This window comes from Hyperolius riggenbachi, chromosome 1 (genome assembly GCF_040937935.1).
Source record: "Hyperolius riggenbachi isolate aHypRig1 chromosome 1, aHypRig1.pri, whole genome shotgun sequence".
Lineage (NCBI taxonomy): Eukaryota > Metazoa > Chordata > Amphibia > Anura > Hyperoliidae > Hyperolius > Hyperolius riggenbachi.
The window spans coordinates 676105832-676127268 of NC_090646.1; the positions used below are offsets into that span (position 1 = coordinate 676105832).

Genomic DNA, 21437 nt, shown 5'->3' on the forward strand with positions numbered 1-21437 from the left:
CTTATGTGATAATGTTTTTTATTTCCTGTTTATGATATGGTGTAAACATGTATTCTATCTCCTTAATTATTAAATGTTGTTTCCTGAGAAGTATTTGAAGAGAATCAGAGATGGTGGTGATTTCCTTCCTTTCTGTAAATTGATGAAAATTGAGGTACAATATTGAATGGGATAGTGAATTTAAAAGTAATTGGTTACATCAGTTGCAATGTACTTTAGTAGGCCAGTTGTATAGACTCAGTGAGCTAGTAAAGTTTAATTACAAGAAAGAGACTTATGTCAAGAAAGTAGAGTAAAAAGGATATATCTTGTTATGTTAATTTGTTAGTAACAAGTATATAAGATGAGGTCATTTTAAATAAAAATTAAAGAAATTTTTCAAGTTAAGTTTTAGTGACAGAAATGTTTTAGCAGAAGTTACTTGGGAGATGCTTCCGTTTGTTTGTATAAGAAACAATGGTTTCCATGTTGAGCAAGAGAAGAGTTAATTAAGAACAGCTGGAGTCCTGTAATCTGAAGCCATTTGCAGTCACTAAAACTGCATGAGTCTAGATACGTCACAAAAGTCTTTATAAATAATGTATTTATCATTTTTGAGATATTATTGTGTAAGAAATAAGGTATCATTTAGTTTACTTGCAATTTGCGCACACACACACAGCAGGTAGACTAAAGGGGCATACAGACATGCGACTAAAGTCGTTGGTAACGAACGACTAACGATCGTTTATAACGACGATCGTTACAAAATAACCGCTAACGATCATTAAGGGTAACGATCAGCGACTGAAGTCGTTGCAAACTGGAAATCCGTCCTGGCGGATTTTTTGTAACGACGATCGTTAGCAAAAGTACGTGTGTATGCTGATCGTTACAAAAACGATCGTTCGTTAAGTACCGTACATGCGCAGACAGAGAGAGAGAGACAGAGAGATGTATATAGATATATGTATATAGATATATATATATGTATATATAGATGTAGATAGATGTATAGAGATATATAGATATATGTTGACATAGATAGAGATATATCTATCTATATCTCTCTCTCCCTGTGTATATATATATATATATATATATATATATATATATATCTGTACGCAACTTCCTCTTTCCTACTGGCCATTAACAATGACGTTCGTTCCGGGTTCATTGATCTGAATAACGTTTAGCATACTAGATGCGCTGCATCATACGTTCGTCACTTCCGCATCGTTCGTTCGGAAACGATCTGATCGTTTCCCACTTTCAACACCTCTTTACTAACGACCTTTTCATTTCTCTCCTTAATTGATCGTTCGTCGTTGCTTACGAACGATCGTTATCGCATGTCTGTACGTAGCTTAATAATGACATATACACATGAGATTGGCATGTTATGTTAACGCACACACACACATTAACATGCTATTACACATTTACATAAGAGAATATAACTTTGATGTCCTCACAATAAGTTGTGTAGGATGTTTTTAAGATGACGTAGATTTTTTTATTGAGCTTTATTTTAGGTTTATCTAAGGTTAAACTCATGTTTATTAGATAAACGAGATTTATTAAAGTTAATGGTTTGTTTCCTCATCAAAGGATTGCAATTTAGACAATGTCATATGAAGTTGTTTGTTCAAAGGTGGAACAAAAGTTTAAAGTTATTTTCTTGAGACAAGATTACTGATACCATATTTTTGTTTATAGAAATATCTCTAAAGATTGATTGACGAAAAAGGTCACATGCAGAGATGGCGAAGATTACAAGGCTTTCGCATGCTAATGAGCCTATTGAGAGGAGATTCCATGCTTCCATTGATAAAGGAGTGAACAGAAGTGCCTGAAGACATTGAGGAGTTTTTTTTTTCCCTCCCCCCTTTTCATGAACTGAACTGAAAATCTAATCTCTTTTACACACATACTTTAATTCATTTGACACACATGAAAAAGACATTTTCATTTTTGTTTTGGTATCTTAATGTTCAATTGTTTATGTTTTGTTTGTTACAGAACAGGGTTAAATTGTATGTGATGTTTTCATAAAGCAATGAAAAAGTTTAGGGAAAATATTGGTAAAAACAGAAAAGGTTTTTTAACCTCCTGGGGGATACAATTATATCGCTCAGGAGGTGGCGCAGCACTATTTTTTAAATTTTTTTATTTTTTAAATCATGTAGCGAGCCAAGGGCTCGCTACATGATAGCCGCTGTGCAGCGGCATCCCCCCACCCCCTCCGATCGCCTCTGGCAATCAAAGCAAACAGGAAATCCCGTTCAGAACTCCCTGTTCCTGTTTGGCTTCCCCCGTCGCCATGGCGACGATCGGGATGACGTCATCGACGTCAACGACGTCGTGACGTCAGAGGGAGTCCCGATCCACCCCTCAGCGCTGCCTGGCACTGATTGGCCAGGCTGCGCACGGGGTCTTGGGGGGGGGGGGAGCGGCGCGGCACGGCGGATAGCGGCGAATCAGCGCGGAGCGGCGATCGGTATATACACGCAGCTAGCAAAGTGCTAGCTGCGTGCAACAAAAAAAAAATTATGCAAATCGGCCCACCAGGGCCTGAGAAATCCTTTGTGGCGGCTTACCCCGAGCTCAGCTCGGGATCATCCCCCAGAGGGTTAAGGAAAGTTTTTTTAATCCAATAACCTATAGATCCAATCTTTTTTTTTTTGAAAAAATAAGGTACATTTTTGATTAATGTTTGGAAATTGATATTTTTAATAGAAAGGAGTTTCCATAATATATCTTGTATGCAAAGGTATTTTGAGTGTTTGATTGGAACATTATGAAAGGAATTTTAGATGGTGCAAAAATCATTGATTATAATTAATGGGTTGTATTAAGAAACTTTGAAATCTGATTTAAAGATAATAAGGCTTGTCAGAAAGCAAAAGGCTAGTTAGATAGCATAATAAAATGTTAATGTAAATCAGATGATGGGAAGGTATTATTATACACATTGCATCAGTATCATGTCCTTAAATGATACATTTTTATGATTTAATGTTTTTAATTTTGATTAATAATGGAAACCATATTTGATTAGGATATGTTTGAAACTTCAAACTATATATATTATAGATATTTCCAAACAGTAATACAAACTTTTTAAGGAGGTATGACATCATTGAAGAATACAGGTATACATTAATTCATATTGATTTGGAATGGATAAATAAGTGATATGAATTCCATCAAGTTGAATGAATAATATTTTAATGATATTAGTAGTTGGAAGGCAATACATTTGATTACTTTGTGACATTATTAGGTAATCCAGTTAATTATGTACATTATTATGATTGTTTTATCAAAAAGGGTTTTATGATCATTTTAAAATGGAAGAAAAAGTAATGAAATTCAAAGTTTAGATTTGTCATCATGCTTGCATGTTTAGTTTAAGGGTATTAGTTTAATTTTATGAAGAATCTACCATTCTTGTCAAATGTAAAATTTCCTATACAACAAGATGTGAAAGGGTTAACACACACTGATTCAATTACATATGAAAGAACAAAAGACGTTTGCTGTTAAAGTTAAGTCCAGCAAGGAAGTGGTTAAGAGTTTTTTTCCCTCTCAGAGTTCATTCACAAGGGATGTATGAAGAGCCTATACATGCAATTGGTTTAAATAAAAGTTATTAGTTTGTCTAAAAATTTAGAGGTAGCAAAATTTGAATGTAATTATTAATGAAAGATGACAGAATATGATTGTTATATTTTAATTCAATTTTTGATTATGATTAAAATATACAAAATGTATTTATAGAAGTGAAAGTAATTTTAATATATGATTTAACTTCTATAAAGGGGGAAATGTAATAAGTAGTTTTGATATTTTAATCAAGTAATCTAACTATTGGATGATTTGAGCTCTCTACATAGCTAGGGCCCTGCTGTGATGAGAAGGAGAATTATCTATATTGGATGTGACGTGATTGAGATATCAAAGCTATAGATTAATTATATATGTGATATTGATAAGCCTGATTGAAAAGAAATCTTCTATTATCTAGGTTAGGGGAACAGGGCTGGAGTGGAAATTCTATAGACTATAGTCCTGCTTTCAGGAATTCTTCGCTTAACCATTCCCCCCAGTCAGAAGCTGGTCAAACAGCTGTATCTCATTATGCCACTAGTCCAAAGCAGTACAATGAAGCTGTTAGAATTCTGGCTGAAACTAGTTTGACCATGCGTTTTGAGATAAATGAGGAGTTAGTTGAAGCAGCTAGAGTCAGTAGTCGACCAATAGTAACCATAGCATTATTTGAACAAACCTATCACAGATAGCATTGGGACACACTGTGGGATCATCCCATTTTATTTTATACAAAGCGTGTATAGGCGGAGAAGGGGCATTCTTTCCTCCTTCTTTCAGCCTCACACACACATTCACATACATGCAGACATACAGGCTAGTACAATAGGTTTTTTTATTAATATACTTAGATTACTCAGCAATTTCATTATTTTATGTTTTGTAACTATTTATGAAGTAACTAAGATTTATACCTTATTGATTTGTTTTTGAATATTCATGGAAGATCAATAATGCCTAAATAAACAACAACATCCTTTTAAATGATTTACTCTGGTCTCCAAAAGACTTTGTTTTTACACTACATATCCCATATTTACCAATGCCCGAGCTAGGGCCCCAAAACCGGTTTGGGTCATTTTGAAAAAGGTGTATGGTTTCGGCGTGAGACGCACCTTGTTTGGTACTCGATATCTCTGGCTCTGGGTTTGCCAGTGACCCCAGATCTGGGGTGCACGTAGAACAGGCTTTGGGTGACGCAATGGTGTTGAAAGATAAGCTGTAGGACTTGGGGTTAAAAAACAGCGATCCCCCAAATTTGGATAATTTTAATATTTGTGGTGCGGTATCGCCGCTTCTGGATTGCCAGTGACCCCATATTTAACATGCATGTAGGTCAATTTGCGTTACGCATAACAAATTTCAAAAGCCTGGCATCTTCCTAACAGAAAAGAACTCCAAACCTAACCTCTCTCATAGACTTACATAGAAAGGGCCATTTGGCCATTTTATTAGTTTCCCCTATAACCCTAACCTTCAACGCTAACTTAATCCCTGGATTGGTACGCTTCTCATACACTTACATAAAAAGCATCAAAATGTAGGTTTTTTTGTTTCCCCTATAACTCTAAGGTCACATTCACAGTGCCACTTTGTGGAGCTGCGTTATAAAGTCTTATAAAGCAGCTTACCGTACTGCAATGATAATCCTATGGACCGTTTACAGTGCGACATTAAAGTCGCATTGAAAATGTTGCGTTGTGGCAACTCACTCCTTACAGTGCGTTACCTCTAAATGCAGACATGTTGCGACTTTAACGTCACATTATACCGCAATGTCCCACTGTGAATATGCCTCCACTCTAAACCTTACGAGCACCACTGGTAGTCCAGAACAGGTTCATAACAATAGTGTAAACAAAAAATATGCACACACCATTTTCAGAGGTATTTTTGTCTTTATTATAACAACTTTGTAAAATAAGTGACTGCAATACTTTTGTTTTATGTTTCATTATTATTAATATTAAGAAACAAATCGGAATTAAAATGCATACCAGAAAACTGATAAACTTATAGAAATGCAAATCTTCAATACAAATAGTGTGTAGGGGAAAAAATACACATACAAAGAGAGCAGTCTTCAACCAATCAGTCTAAGACTGCTAAAGGTGGTAAGAGCGCTGGAATGAAAGTACTGGGAGAGGAATGCGAAGGCTCAGAGCCTTTCCACTCCTTAATAGCTTTTTTATCCCTTCCCTTTCTTTCCAGGGTATGGAATCCTTGTTTTGATTTTTTCCCCCAGCTCTGAGGTGTTTTCTTGAGCTGTGAATACTCCAATTTCTATTCCTTCTTCAAGGCAGTTTCCTATTTTAGCAATTGTCGTTAGTCCTCTGTTTTCCCAGAAAGTAATAATTGAAATACGCACTTTGTAGCGCTGGCATTTTGTCATTGTTGGACTGATTTTTGGGTAGATATTCTCTCAGGATTTTTGCTCTCACCCTTTCTTTCTCCTGACCTGCAATAGAAAATGCACAGTCTGTTACCAGTTTACACTAGTAATATAAATTTCAGTCAAGCAGAGGTGTTTTGAAGTAAACAGCGGCATATTTTGTGCTAGAAATATAACAGTTTTCGGACTATAAGCTGCTCTGGATGGACTGTAAGATGCAGCTTGGTTTAGAGGCAAAACTAAGGGAAAATATACTAAACCTGGGTGTGTCCATGGTGCAGGGGCATCTTAAAGGGGAACTGAAGTAAGAGGTATACGGAGGCTGCCATATTTATTTCCTTTTAATCAATACCAGTTGCCTGGCAGCCCTGCTGGTCTATTTCTCTGCAGTAGTGTCTGAATAACAAAGAAACAAGCATGCAGCTAGTCTTATATCACAATTTGCTATGAAGCCTGACCATATGTACACAAAGGAAAGTGTATGACTCCTGTCCCTGTTTGTAGGCCTAAATGAGGGCCTCTTGTTTCATAAGCAGGGATGTGCTTATAGTCATCAATTGTTTCTAGCATCCAGCAAATACATTGGTAGTCTATTGTATACACATTACATTTGCTGATCCCCCCCATACATATATCCTGAGGTGTAGCTATCTTGCAAGTGTACTTCCTATAGATAAATACATGCCCTTAGTTGCTTTACTGGAAGTGTAACCGACTCATGCACATCAGATAATAATTGGTACACCTAGACACTCGAGATGACTTGTAAAGAAAGTCGTGTTCCAGCCATTCATTGGTGTCCCTTAAGGTGTATTATCCCCATAGGGGATATAGATGTGTGTTTGCCTTCACAGAAGGTAGCTGGGTACTAGTATATCGTTCAAAGAAATGTGCATATGTGAGACATAGATAGTGTAACAATAGGGTGCCAGCTAGTCTTGTCAGATCTGACTTTAAAGTCTGAAACACCTGATCTGCTGCATGCTTGTTCAGGGGCTATGGCTAATAGTATTAGATGCAGAGGATCAGCAGGGCTGCCAAGCAACTGGTATTGCTTTAAAGGAAATAAACATGGCAGCCTCCATATATCTCTCTCTTCAGTTGTCCTTTAAAGACATTTTCACACAACATTCTACGCTACACTGACCAGCTACGCGAACCCCACCAGCAAAGCTGCTTTCCGTGTTTCCTATATACAGCCTCAGGTATCTGTAGCTTCAATGACTAATACTCTTCAGACACATACCAGATGTACGGCTGCTCTTCTTCTCATGTACATTTCTTGCTGGTCTTTCCCTAAAAACAAAAAAACATACACAGTGCATTATTTATAAAGCACCAGCAATGGATTCTCTTTGGCTCTTGCTACTAAAAGACAAAAAAAGTAGGTTACCTAAAAACTAAGAACAAATATTTTCAGACACAAGAAAAAGTTTATTGTAACATATTAACAATATTCTAAATATTTGAAACATTCCTTTATGGAATAAATTAAAGCACAAATATTGCATTTCAGTAATGTTATCTTGTGACTGAATTCTGCCTTCTGGTGACATGAAACAGTGTGCCATATGGTCACAGTCTAACAAGGCCTCTGTTGTCGCACGTGGGTGACAAGTTGGATATTTTGGCAAAGTTGGGCCTTCCAAATCATCATTTTCTGGGGACTCCGTGACCCTAAGGAAATTGTGTAGTACACACGTAGTCTTTTATGGACGTGTGTAGGATGTGCCATCTTGCAGAAAGTTGTCAAAATTCACATTCAACAACTTTACAGGCCCAAACTTATCCAATTTTATCGCACATCGACTGTCAGATCACGTTCACAATGTACAATGTGACTTTTGAAGTTTAATCAAATTGATTTTAGACCGCTAAATAGACCAAAAATCGGTTTGACTAAATATTACAGACATTGTACAGGTCTGAAAATTTGTTGATTGGAGTATCGATGTGCAATAAAAAAGCAACATGCTGTTTCTTAAATTAGTATCTTGATGAATTACATCTACACAAATTAAGTAATTCTTAAAATCTAGGAAAAAAAAAATAGAACAATATTTTATCATGTATTACGGTAATTACTGATTTGATGCAAAATGCTTTATTAAAAATGTGTTGAATTATAAACCATTATGCCATGTAATGAAGGTTAATTATATGGCATATTTGTTGTGTATCTTTGCACATAACATTAAACTTTGTTGGTGCAATGTCTATATATGTTGTTATAACTATATACTTTGAGGAATGTTAATTACATGTTCAATACTTTTCATTGCCTGTATGCCTACTGTATGCGACGATAGCAGGGCATAGAGTTGCGTTGTGACATTTTTCGGACATTGCTTTGTTAGTTTGCGTTGCGACTTTAACGTCACATCAAAGCGTCCCACTGTGAGAGTAGCCTAAGTGGTTTTTTATTCATTTTTTTTTGTGGGTTTAATGTTTTAGAGGAAAACACACATCTGCATCTTAAAGTGTACCTGAGGCACAAAAATATAAAAGCATTTATACTTACCTGGTGCTCCCTTTGCCCCCCTTTAGGCCGCAGGCCCCCTTGCCATCCTCGGGATGCTCCGATTCTGTGCTGGATGACACTGTCGCCTTCTCCAGTCACCCCAGTTGGTGCATATTGTGCTTGCACAGCCCCCATCAAGCAGGCGCAAAAGCTTTTATTTTTACTCATGGTGATCTCTTACTTGTTTAAGTACATGTCTGATTTTGGCCCAACCTTCTCAAAGAGCTCGGCACGCATCTTGCTTTGCAGAACAACTTGTTTGTGACAATGTTTTCACTATTCTTCTGCCAGCCTTAAAGAGACACTGAAGCGGAAAAAAAAAATGATATTATGATTTGTATGTGTAGTACAGCTAAGAAATAAAACATTAAGATCAGATACATCAGTGTAATTGTTTCCAGTACAGGAAGAGTTAAGAAACTCCAGTTGTTATCTCTATGCAAAAAAGCCATTAAGCTCTACGACTTTCAAAAGTCGTGGAGAGGGCTGTCTTCTGACTTTTATTATCTCAACTGTTTTCTTTTTCTCTGCCAGAGGAGATGTCATTAGTTCACAGACTGCTCTGAAAGAATCATTTTGAATGCTGAGTGTTGTGTAATCTGCACATATTAGAGAATGATGCAATGTTAGAAAAAACACCATATACCTGAAAATAAAAATATGAGAATGTTTTCTTTGCTGCTAATCTTCTAGTAATTATTCATAGTACACAACCAATTCATTATATCATATATTTTTTTCGCTTCAGTGTCTCTTTAAAGGAAGAGATACATATATACCAGTGATGAGTTGAAAAAAATAAAGAAAAAATCTGCAGCATGGGGACCTGCAAAGGTCTAATAAATGAGCTTCACAAGTAACATATTCAACTGGTGGATTAACCCTCTTGGCGGGGTAAGCCGCCGCAGAGGACATATCTCAGCCCCTAGTGGGGCGATTTGGCTCATTTAAAGTGCTGTACGCGCAGCTAGCACTTTGCTAGCCGCACGTACAGCTTGATCGCCGCCGATCGCCCGCACGCAGCGGCGGAAGAGGGCCCCCCCACCAGAGCCCTGCACTGCCTGGCCCAATGACTTCCAGGCAGCGCTATGGGCTGGATCGGAGGTGTCTGACGTCAGGACGTCGGCTGACGTCCGTGACGTCATTCCGATCGTCACCATGGTGACAGCAAAAGCCAAACGGGAACGCGTCATATACGCATTCCCCTGTTTGCTATTGATGCCAGCGACGATCGCACTAGAGGGACACATGCGCCCTCTAGTGGTGTTTCATGTAGCTACCACTCTCGTAGCTTTACATGAAACAATAAAAAAAAAAAAAAATGTATTTCTGCCTATTTGGCTGAATAAAAGTACCGCCAGGAGGGTTAATGTGTTTTATATGTGCTTGGACTCCAGTATATGCTCTTGACATATTCTTAGCATTAACCAACAACAGTCAAATAAGTAAAAAAGATTGTGATAGCTAAAACTTTCAATTCATGTCCTGTGATGGGAATAAACGCTGTAAACCATTTAACAGCCATGGCATCTTGTACATATCTGGGAATAAATATTAGCTGATCCAAGTGTAAAAGAACTAGTGTAGAGTCAATACAAAGTATTTAGCCTCCTTCACTTCATGGACAATTTGCTTAATGACTTTCACTTATAATTTGAATAAATTCTTTGCAAAGTTTTGGAGAGGTAGGATACATGCCCACTGCCAGTGGTTTTATGTGGTTGTCTAAAAATGGGCCAAAGGCAGCAATTGCTTCTAGCACTCCAAGATCATGTCCATTGTGTAATCTACCAAACTGTTTATCATTCTCATGGAATGGTAAGCCTCCAATGGTAAGTGTCTTCACAGCAACATACTCACGGCCTTGGACATTCCTCCAGTACTGTCATCCTTTTTCCAGGTGTTCTGCCAATATTCAGTCAAGTCATCACAGTTCCTCATATTTTTCATCGTGATATTTGGACTGCTCATTTACTCTGATTGCAGAGGCTGACATTCTTTCTGTCAAAAACAAATGTAAGCGCATTTTGCTTCTCTCCAAAGAAAAGATATGGTACAAAAAAAAACAAAAAGAAAAAACTTTACTTTTCAAACACTTTAACCATGATCTCTGTGCTTCCCGTCCATTGTTAGGCTTTCTTTGTAGAGCACTTCTGTACAGAATCTGGGTTTGCTATGGCATCAAATCCATCTAGAGCTCCTAGTCTACCAATTAATTTTTTGGTACATCATGCACAGCAATAAAGTTATGGATCTTCTCAGTAATAGCCTATGTAGCAGGATCTACACCCACAGATAAGTGAGGATTGTCAACCTTATATATGAAACTCTACAGCTCTTAGACTCTGCACTGGCTTGCTTTCACCTACATCCATGGTCTTGCTCAGTACCCACTTCTCCTACATCCATGGTCGCTGTGCTAGCTTGCTCAGTACCCACCTCTCCTACATCCATGGTCTGTTATACATGAAGTACTGCAGCTCTCAGACTCTGGGCTAGCTTGCTCAGTACCCACCTCTCCTACATCCATGGTCGCTGTGCTAGCTTGCTCAGTACCCACCTCTCCTACATCCATGGTCTGTTATACATGAAGTACTGCAGCTCTCAGACTCTGGGCTAGCTTGCTCAGTACCCACCTCTCCTACATCCATGGTCTGTTATACATGAAGTACTGCAGCTCTCAGACTCTGGGCTAGCTTGCTCAGTACGCACTTCCCCTACATCCATGGTCTGTTAAACATCAAGCATTACAGCTCTTAGACTGAACGCTGGAATGCTCAGTAGGCACTTCATCTACATCCATGGTCTCAGTTATACATGAAGCACTACAGCTCTCAGACTCTGCGCTGGCTTGGTCAGTACATTCTACATTGTTCTCCACTGCACTTGACTGATCGGTAAGGGTTTCATTAACTTCTCTATCTACTGTGCAGGCCTGTTCAGTGTCTCATTCACCAACATTACTTCTCACCAAACACACGACATTGCTTTCTAAAGTTCTTTCCTTCTCACTTTCCATAGTAGCATCACAGATGGTAGACACTCTGGCTCTGCTTGTGCTACTGAAAAAGCTATATATTTTTGCTACTTATGCTAAAAGTTCAGCAGTATTTTGCTCCCTTTCCTCTCATTTTATAGTGATAGGCATTCAAAGGATATCTGAGGTGAACTGTATAAGTTGAAGGGGCAGACATGTATGTGCAAGAGTCCTCATGCCCACGGCTCCTCCCAGTGCTGGGGCAGCGCTTGTACAGTAGTGTGCGACTTGGCCATGGCTTGTACAGTAGTGTGCGACTTGGCCATGGCTTGTCCAGTAGTGTGCGACTTGGCCATGGCTTGTACAGTAGTGTGCGACTTGGCCATGGCTTGTACAGTTGTGTGCGACTTGGCTATGGCTTGTACAGTAGTGTGTGACTTGGCCATGGCTTGTACAGTAGTGTGCGACTTGGCCATGGCTTGTCCAGTAGTGTGCGACTTGGCCATGGCTTGTCCAGTAGTGTGCGACTTGGCCATGGCTTGTACAGTAGTGTGCGACTTGGCCATGGCTTGTACAGTAGTGTGCGACTTGGCCATGGCTTGTACAGTAGTGTGCGACTTGGCCATGGCTTGTCCAGTAGTGTGTGACTTGGCTATGGCTTGTACAGTGGTGTGCAACTTGGCCATGGCTTGTCCAGTAGTGTGCGACTTGGCTATGGCTTGTCCAGTAGTGTGCGACTTGGCCATGGCTTGTCCAGTAGTGTGTGACTTGGCTATGGCTTGTCCAGTAGTGTGTGACTTGGCTATGGCTTGTACAGTGGTGTGCAACTTGGCCATGGCTTGTCCAGTAGTGTGCGACTTGGCTATGGCTTGTCCAGTAGTGTGCGACTTGGCCATGGCGTGTCCAGTAGTGTGCGACTTGGCCATGGCTTGTACAGTAGTGTGCGACTTGGCCATGGCTTGGAATACTTACAGGGGCTTTTAGAATGGAACGAGGAGGCCAGAGGTGAACAGGGCAGAGTGGTGGACATGAGGACTCCTGCACATACATGGCAGATCCCCTCAGGTATTATTATTATTTTTTTTAATATTCAGACATGTTAGTGCTAAAGCCACCTAAAGAAAATACATCCAACGTTTATTTAAAAAGCTATAGTACAAGAATAATAACAACCAAGTGAGTTTTTTTTTCATACTCTAAAGCACTCTCATTTATTTCGGTTAAAGTTGTCCCAAACTCAGAACTCCTTTGTTACACCTGATACGCTAGCCTGACGATCTTTTCGGGGGGGGGGGGAGGGGTTCAAAAAATGCAGGCGGGGCTGGCAGTGGCGATAGAAGGAAACAGGCATGTCATTGTGCACACAAACATGCATCAGGGACCTATTAGGATTTCAATATTCCACCTCGGGTTCTCTTAACTCAGCCCAAGTTTGGCATTGTCCTTCATGTAGAGTTTTGGTTCTGGAAAACTTCTCTCTAATGGCACCAGGGTAAAAAGGGAAAGTAAAACCACCACCCCATGGTGGTGTTTATACATGTAAGGCCTGCTGGATTCTCTGCCTTTGTATCAGCCCCTGTGCCCCAATCTACTACCTCAATCTTCACCCTGTGTGGTGCATCCCCGCTTAAACAGGAGACAGAGCAGCGTCTACCTGACTTTGATTACACCTAGGCCTTAATGTGCCATGTATAGAGGCTGATGAGAGGGTAAGGCAGAGATACCAACAGTTCCCACAGGACGAAGGCAAGGATCATACACAGGAGTCAATACACGGAACAGGGCAATTCAACCTCATAGTCTAGTCCAGGCAATGGGTCAATCCAGACGGCAAACTGGACTTGGTTAGGAACAAGCTAAAGATCAAAATCAAGGTTGACAGAACTAGATCAGACATCAAATGAGGAGCACCGAGCAGCAAGCCAAGCTAACACTATCACAGCCAAATGGAAAGTGCCGCAAGAAGGCTTTTATAATCACTATCCAATGAAGGCAGACCTGAAACCCCCAACACAGGTGAGTGGTAATGAATCACTCCTGTGCTGATCTGAACTGCAGGGTAATTGCAGATGACAATATGCATTACAAATGCTATATCCACAAGCAACCACTGCGCTTACTTTTACCCTGCAACAAGATCAGAGAATGCACATAGTGCCCAGTACTGTTTTTAACTGGCTACAATGGACACCCCGTGCCGCACTCCAGGGGGTAGTGCCACCACCAGGATTAAGGTAAAACTTTCAGCTCCCCCTTTGTGGGTGCACTCACCAGAAGCGCGTCTTGTTGTTTTGCATGTCACATCCACCTCCGTTATCCAGCCAGCCAAGGAGTCGGGACATCCGATAGCAGTAAAATCCGTTTATTTAAAAACCTTTTCAGTATAAAATGCAGGCTTACAGGCTTTTCCGCCGCTACTCCTACCGCGGATATTATAGAGCAACACGGACACCTCTGCCTACAACTTCCTCCTCTGACGTCAGCGCGCCTCCGACTCCGCCCTTTCCAGTTGGATTTTAAACTTCTTTTAAGGTTTTACCTTTTACCCCGATTCATGATGAATACCAAAATGGTTACAGGATGTAAGGAAGAGGATCAGACACCTGGTTATATCTTTCCAGAAGGCAAAGTTATGCCAAATACCATATTTGTTGGTGGGATTGATGTACGAATAGAAGCTGAGGAAAAAAAAAGAGAACTTTTCCAGTTTTGGCTCAATTAAAGACGTAAAAATAATAGTTGATCGGTCTGGAGTATCCAAAGGTTATGGATTTGTGTCTTTCTATGATGATATTGACGTTGAGAAAATTGTCAATACACACATTACCTTACATGGAAAGAGACTGAAACTGGGACCTGCTATAAGAAAGCACAGCACCTATGCCCATCACATCCAGCCAAGATCTGTGGTGTTCAACCATTCACCACCACAGTTTCAAAACACTTGGAATGTTCCCAGTAATGGAGTGTACCTGCAGCCCACTCCAGTGTTTAGCCCTGTGACACCTTGCATGCAGACGTGTCTTTACCCAAGCTCACCTGTCATGCAGTATCCCTTAGGATTTCAGCATCAAGGCTACTATCCGGTGTCTCCGCAGTGGGCTGGTGGTGAGCCGACAAACTTTCTTACCTCAGGCTATCCCTTACAATACTGAAATGTTACCAGCCGAATACACAATACAAGACCTACTTGCCTGTTCAATTCCCAGTCCTCAAAAGAAAGTTGTTGACCGGAGTATGCAAACAGTTATGACTTGCCTGTATCCTGGCGATGGAAGAATCCAGAATACATTTATGCACGATGGCTTCATGAAGGAAAGGAGAGTACACCACTTCAAGAGAAGGTCCATGTTTAGGCCAATTAGGCCAGAGCTGCAACAACCCACAGATTGATTCATGACAGTATCCAGTGCTGCTCTGAATTACAGGATAATTGCAGATAGCAATGACACACATTACAAATGCTAGTAAGTTTATGCAACTTAATACTTGCGGAGAGATCAGAACTGCCAGACTTCTTTTGTTTCAAATGCCTATTTTTCCATACGTATATGGACACCATACATGGATCTGCATAGCCATAAACGACCATACGAAGGAGTGGTAGCTATGGCCATTTACAAACTTTTCATATAACTGGCCATAACATTGCCATTGTATTGAAGTATCTGAGGTTACATGTGCACAGTCATATCTACTGGATGTTGCAATTGGACATCTATTGTTTTCTTGGATTGGTTAGAGTCACGTTGTAGCTATGATTTCTTGGAGTTCATTACAACCATGCTGTGCTAGAACACTTTGACGCTATATATATTGCAACCTGTTAGATACTTACCTGGACATAGCTACCAGATAATTTTTTCCTCAATATTCATGCATTCATGATACTTATTGGAAGTTTACTATTTGTCACAATTTATCTGGGTTTTGGGTGCTGTTGGAAAATCAGACCGTATGCCTCTTTCCTGCCTCAGGGTTTAATTTTAATATTGTCTGTTTTTTTGTACTTAATAAAAGTGCTTTCATGATTTTATCTGATAACCCAAAATCAAGTGCTTTTGGTTTGCAGACCAGGTTCTGCCACCCCAATTCTATATATACTGATGGCCCGTCATTGCTCCGGTATGTATTCGGCTGGTGTTGGCTCCACCTACTTTTTGTAACCCTAACACACTATTACTCAATGACCAAGTTTGTGAGCTTTGCTGTCTTTGACATCAATAATTTTCATTGAAATGAAACAAATGTGATTGGCTGTTTGTGGCTCCACCAGCTTTTCTGAATTTGAACCCCAGTCACCCAATAACCAACTGTACCAGGTTTGAGGCTTGTGCCATTAACAGTGCAAGAATAGCAACAATTACATATTCACCTTAAAAATCAATAGGTGAATTTGAATGCCTTTTGTAGATGCCACTTACTTTTCTGAATATGAATCCCAGTCACCCAGTGACCAAATGTGCAAAGTTTGAGAACCCTGCCATTAACAGTGTAAGAATGGCTGCAGTTTATATTTTCCCAGTGAAATTTGTATTTGTCTCCACCCACTTTTTGGTTATGTGAATAAAAAGTATCCTGTATGTTATTCCAGGTAATGTGCTATGTGTGTGCCAAATTTCATTCAACTCCGATCTACCCATTTTTGCTTGATCGAGTAACAAACATCCAAACTTTACCATTTAAAATATTAGTAGGATCAGCGGAGATACAGAGGAAGAGCATGCAAGGGATAAGCACCTTTACCTTAGTCTCTGAAATCAGTGACTGGGGCCTTAAGCAGCACTGAAAACCCTCTCAGAATGCACACAAGAGGCAGGGCATGCAACAAGAACAACCAGTGCATACTGAGCCTGCTCAGGTGTCCAGCCTCTTCACACATTACTCCATGTCGTCGTCAGTCTCCATGTTGTCAGGGGCACTGACTGATTCTAAGTAGTCACTCATCATGTTGACCAGCCGCCAATAGTGCTGCTGCTTGGAGTATTTAGTAAATTTGGCTTGTAAAATCCCAACATCACAGCCAGCAGATTGACAGGTTGGCTGGTGGTGCTGCTAGTACCACTAGACCTCTGCTGAGTGTGACAAGCTGGCTCAGCTTGGGAAACCAGGGTTTCAGGCGGTGGATATGCCTGCTCCACTTGCTCCGCTTGCCTGATGAGGCTCTTCCAAATCACCATGAACTAACAGTCCACCTGGCTAAGGACTATAAACTTTTCCAGTTTCCTTTTGCAGCGTTTCCAGAATTGTGGCCACTCACAAATCGTCCCCTGCTTTCAGGCTATGGACCCCAGGGGGCCCTTCCTGAGGTAGAGGGGCATGTGTGCAGCTATGGGAAAGAGGTACCTGCTATCATGCTCCTGTCGCCTAGCAGGGTCATCCCACCCCTGGACAATTTTCTCTCCCTCCTGCTCAGACCCTTACTATTTGACCTCCTACTGAACCTGAGCATGCTCGGGTATCCCCTTCTTGCCCCAACACTGCTGTCAGCCTTCCTTTGCCAAATCCAATCAGGTGACCCTGTAACATGTCCAGTAATGTACACGGGGGGGGGGGGCAATTCAGATATGCTGCAGTGCTCTCCGCTGATCACCTTTGTAGCTTGATCAAATGGTGCCAAAACTAGGCAGACCTACCTAATCTCCCGCCACTGCTCCCCAGGAAGATTTTGAAGGGTCTGGTTTGATGCCTGGGAGGAGGCCACCGTGGATCGGTAATGAATGACCGCCACTCAAACGAGCAACCTCTCAAACATGTGGAACCTCTGGATAATGAGGTTGAGGATGTACAATGCATGGCAGGTGTGTGTTGCCACCGTTACGAATAGCGAACAGATTGTTGGTGCTGTTTGACACCACAGTACCTGTCCACAAGTCTCGAAGGGGGGGGGGGGGGGTGACAGGATGACAGCTCCAGCATGACTCCTATGTTCCAGAAACACTAGGCTGAAGCACTTATTGGTGATGATGGTGCTTCATGCTCATGTACCAGTGTGGCCAATTGCTGGGAAGCTCAGCAGTGGCCAGATCTGGAACAGAGGAGGAGGCAGAAGGGAGGGAAACGGCCTTTCCCTTGACCCCCCCCCCAGGTGGCAACACCAGACCAAATACTGCCCCCCCCCCCCCCAATTCCTACCCTACCCAGCCCCATGAAGGGTGATCCAATGGGCTTTAAAAAGTAGTGAGGTGCACTCTGTAAAACTGCTGTACAATTGTCTTGAGTTGGCTAGACAAAGAACCCCCCACCCCCCCCCCACCCCCCCCTGGACGTGGAAAAAAAATAGTAATTGTGGATCAGGGCTACTATGAACTTTGCAGGTATTTTTTAGTACAAACACTATTCCATAGAGACATTAATCCATGCCATGCACAGATGACAACTAAGCAAAATTCCAAGAGAACTATACTAAAGATCAACTTGGAATTTAATTTTGACTTTGATCCAGAAAATATTTGATAACTTTTATTGAGCCCTGTTGTTTCGTGTTTCAATAGTTTTTATTGGGTTTTCAAAAGGTAATACAGCATAGTATAGGCATTAACTTTGTTTACATTTATAATATATAATAGACCATAGATAATAAACCTTGAACATTTACAAAATGGTCAATAACCTATTGAAAAAAAAGTAGCAGAATTTTTTATATCTGTACCAGATGATTTAAGATATGACTACAAATATATTATCGTTGTTGTCAACTTGGCGCTAGTCTACTTTAGGGGAACCACGGCAAATTCCCTATGGACAATTTGAGCTGTGCACAAAACGGAACAAATTTCCATTGCCAGCTAGTTTCAACCCCCACAATCCATATATCATCGGATAGCTCAGAATCTCCTCTAACACATTTTGCCATTTTCGGTGATAAAAAGTTTAAACTGACCGTGTAGGAGCCGCTGAACGGCTGTAATCCTGGGTCAGTTGGCCATCTTAGTTATGTGCTGTACGTAGTTTCTCCCTTCTCATTGGAGGAATTGTTAGCTGGGGCCGTGCCAGATTTTGGCAGTAGGAAAACCGTACTCCACACGCCACCTAATGGGGCAGATCCTCCTGGGCAGCTGGGGGACACCCTGCTAAGTTCCCAGAGGTTGCATCCATCGCTAATAGGTGTTGTAGGATACTTATAGAATATTATTAAGTTTAATAAAGGACAAACAATTAGACTACATGTCTATTTGTGCTTATATGCATAAATAATAGCCCAACAAGAAGAAAATAACAAAAATCAGGGGAAGGGAGTGTCCAACAAGAACACATTGCTGAGATCAGGAGTTAGTCTATCTTATATCAGGTTTAGTAAAATTCTTTCCATTATAGCAGAGTTATTATCCTTATGCTCTGGCACGTTAAGAATGTCGTACATGGGCTTATTTGGTAGCCAGTGCTGATAGCAGTCATCCGAATCCCCAGGCAGCAGGATTCCTCAGTGGGGGGGAGGGGTTGGAGCCAAGGATATCCCAATTTTGATCAATATCTTCTTTGACTTTATTTATCTGGCATGTGAAGAACACCTGTACGTTGTGCTGGATGGGGACTTTTTGGTAGCCATTGCCGATGGCCATCTGAGGTCACCATATGCAGTTCCCACAGCTTTGGTTTCCATGTAGTTTGCATCTACAATCCATCTCATTTTTGTGTGCTAGAGGTTCCGGGTAGAGAATGAAGATCAATGGAGAGAGTTAAGTGTGCTGTTTGTTATATTTAAGGGAGTGGATATAGATCCTGAAGATGACAATACTGCAGATGGCTGGGATTACAATGCCATGATAGCCTTGTGTAAGGAACCTGTACAACCATATTTCTCCAGTACACTAGACCGGTAAGTCCAATTGACCCTGTCAAACGCCTTCTCAGTGTCCAAAGAGACAGAAAGAGAAGGCGTCCGGCAGAGCCCAATCTTGTACAGCAAAGACAAAACCTTTCTTGTTTTATCACAAGTTGTTCTACCTCTCACCGCACACCACAAGGTTTATTATGTGGGCAAAACATGGCTCGTGAGGTATGTCTCCATCATTCAGGGCGGCAAGCAGATTTGCTGCATTGTCACACACATGACCAGCCTGGAGTCTTCTTAGGGTCAGCCACTTTTGCACCTGTCCCTGTAGGATGGCCAGGACATTTGCTGCAGTTATTCTCTGCTCCCCAGTGCTCACTAACTCGAGCAATGTCTGACAGTGTTGGTGAACCACTCTGCTGTGGCCAAGTCGACGGGCCCGGGCTTACTGGGGGTGCAGCTATGCCGGTTGGAACATCAGTAGAGAGGAGTGTGGTACTGTTCCCTTTGACCCCATTGGGCAGCGCAACCAGCTCACTGGCTACCTCAGGACCAGAACCCTCCTGTTGACATTGGACGGTGACCCAATGCACTATAAAGGACATATAACATCCCTGTGTTGTAGAGTGAAGGCAGGGGGAAGGGATACCAATGTCAGGACCTGAAGCTGAATGGGAAAGAGGAAAAGACTGTGTGCTGCTTCTGCTACTCTTCCCACGCTCAATAATTGCACGCTCCATCTTGTGCTTATTTTTTATGTGGGAGAGTTGTCCACCTTTTCCCACTGTTGCCAAGTTCTTCCTTATGCGCACCTTGGCCTTGCACATGGCTATGAGGGGATCACCTTTATCCATGGTGAAGTACTTCCAAATTGGGGCTTTCTGAGACAAATTTTGACCTGATGTTCCAGGCTCAGGCCTTACAGTTTGGGAGAGGGTGCTTTCAGCTGCAGGCTCAGGCTGCGGCTGCTGCCTCCTCTAAAATTGACTACCAGAGGAGCCTCTGCTTCCACTAGGCTCCCCGGTATGGTGATGCAGCCTCTGCCGCTCTGAATCATCTGAGCTGGCATCTTCATAATGGTCAGGCGGCTTATAAGTCACATCCCTACCATCATCAATTGATTCCTCATCATCAGCAACAATGGTGGGATGAGAAATAAATTCTAGGAGAGGAAGTGTGTGCAGAACCACAAACCACACCTGAGCACGTCCCACACTGGATAGTGGCACCAGCCATTGCATGCCTGGATGAAAACACTGAATTACTCAAAACTAATATCCAATGAACTTGTAGAAGCTGGAGAGGTGAAGGCACCCTTGGAGTGTGTTGGAGAAATAAATTGTGTAGAGCCATCCACCTGACTATCATATTCTCCCCTTGAGGACTGGGACTGATTGCAGGGATGGGGCAAGTCGCCATCATCATCCTGACCCGCCACTACTTGGATGATGTCTTAATCCACCAACTTCTCAACAACATCCTGCACATTATCAAAAAAAGCCTGGGCATCAGACTCCTAAGTTTGTCTGACTGCCCCAGAGCTTCCTCCTCAAGGTCGGAAATGCGTTCCGTATATGGAATGGAAGGCTCCTTGTGGATATTGGGGGCAGATATAAGCGTAGGTGTGCTGCTGCTGGTTCTGCTGCTACTCTCTGGTGCATGAACATTGGGGGACTGAGTACCGCTGTCACCCAGTCCACAACATAATCAGCCAGGTTATCCGCAATGGGGTGTGGGCCCTTAGTTCCATCATAACCCCTGTCTGTGCCTGTTGATGAGTGGCCACTACCTGGTACTGATTGACCATTACCTGCTGACTATCCCCTGCCATTTGTGGACTGACCCCTGCCTGGTACAGAGCATCCCCTTCCTGCTACAGCATCTCCCCTTCCTGCTACTGAGTCTCCCCTTCCTGCTGTGGACATGGAATGTCCTTTTCCAGCTGCTGGCTGTTGATCCCTGCCTGTCAACGTGCCAAACAAAAATCTTTTTGCAGAGCTTTGTCTGCCTTGACCACGCCCTGCTCCACCTCTGCCGGACATTGTAGAGAATATGAGCACAATTAACAAACCTAATGTTTATTAAAAGTGTAGGGAAAGGTGAAAAATGCAAAGTTTAGCAAAGTAAACTAAAATAAAGAAATAAGAACAAATCAACAAGAATTACAATAAAATAAAGGGCA

At 41.6% G+C, this 21437-nt stretch overlaps 1 pseudogene; it reads left to right on the forward strand.

Annotated features, from left to right (window-relative positions):
* The first annotated feature begins 14027 nt into the window (after positions 1-14027).
* On the forward strand, positions 14028-14874 carry LOC137544427 (deleted in azoospermia-like pseudogene; annotated as a pseudogene).
* Positions 14875-21437: the final 6563 nt, after the last annotated feature.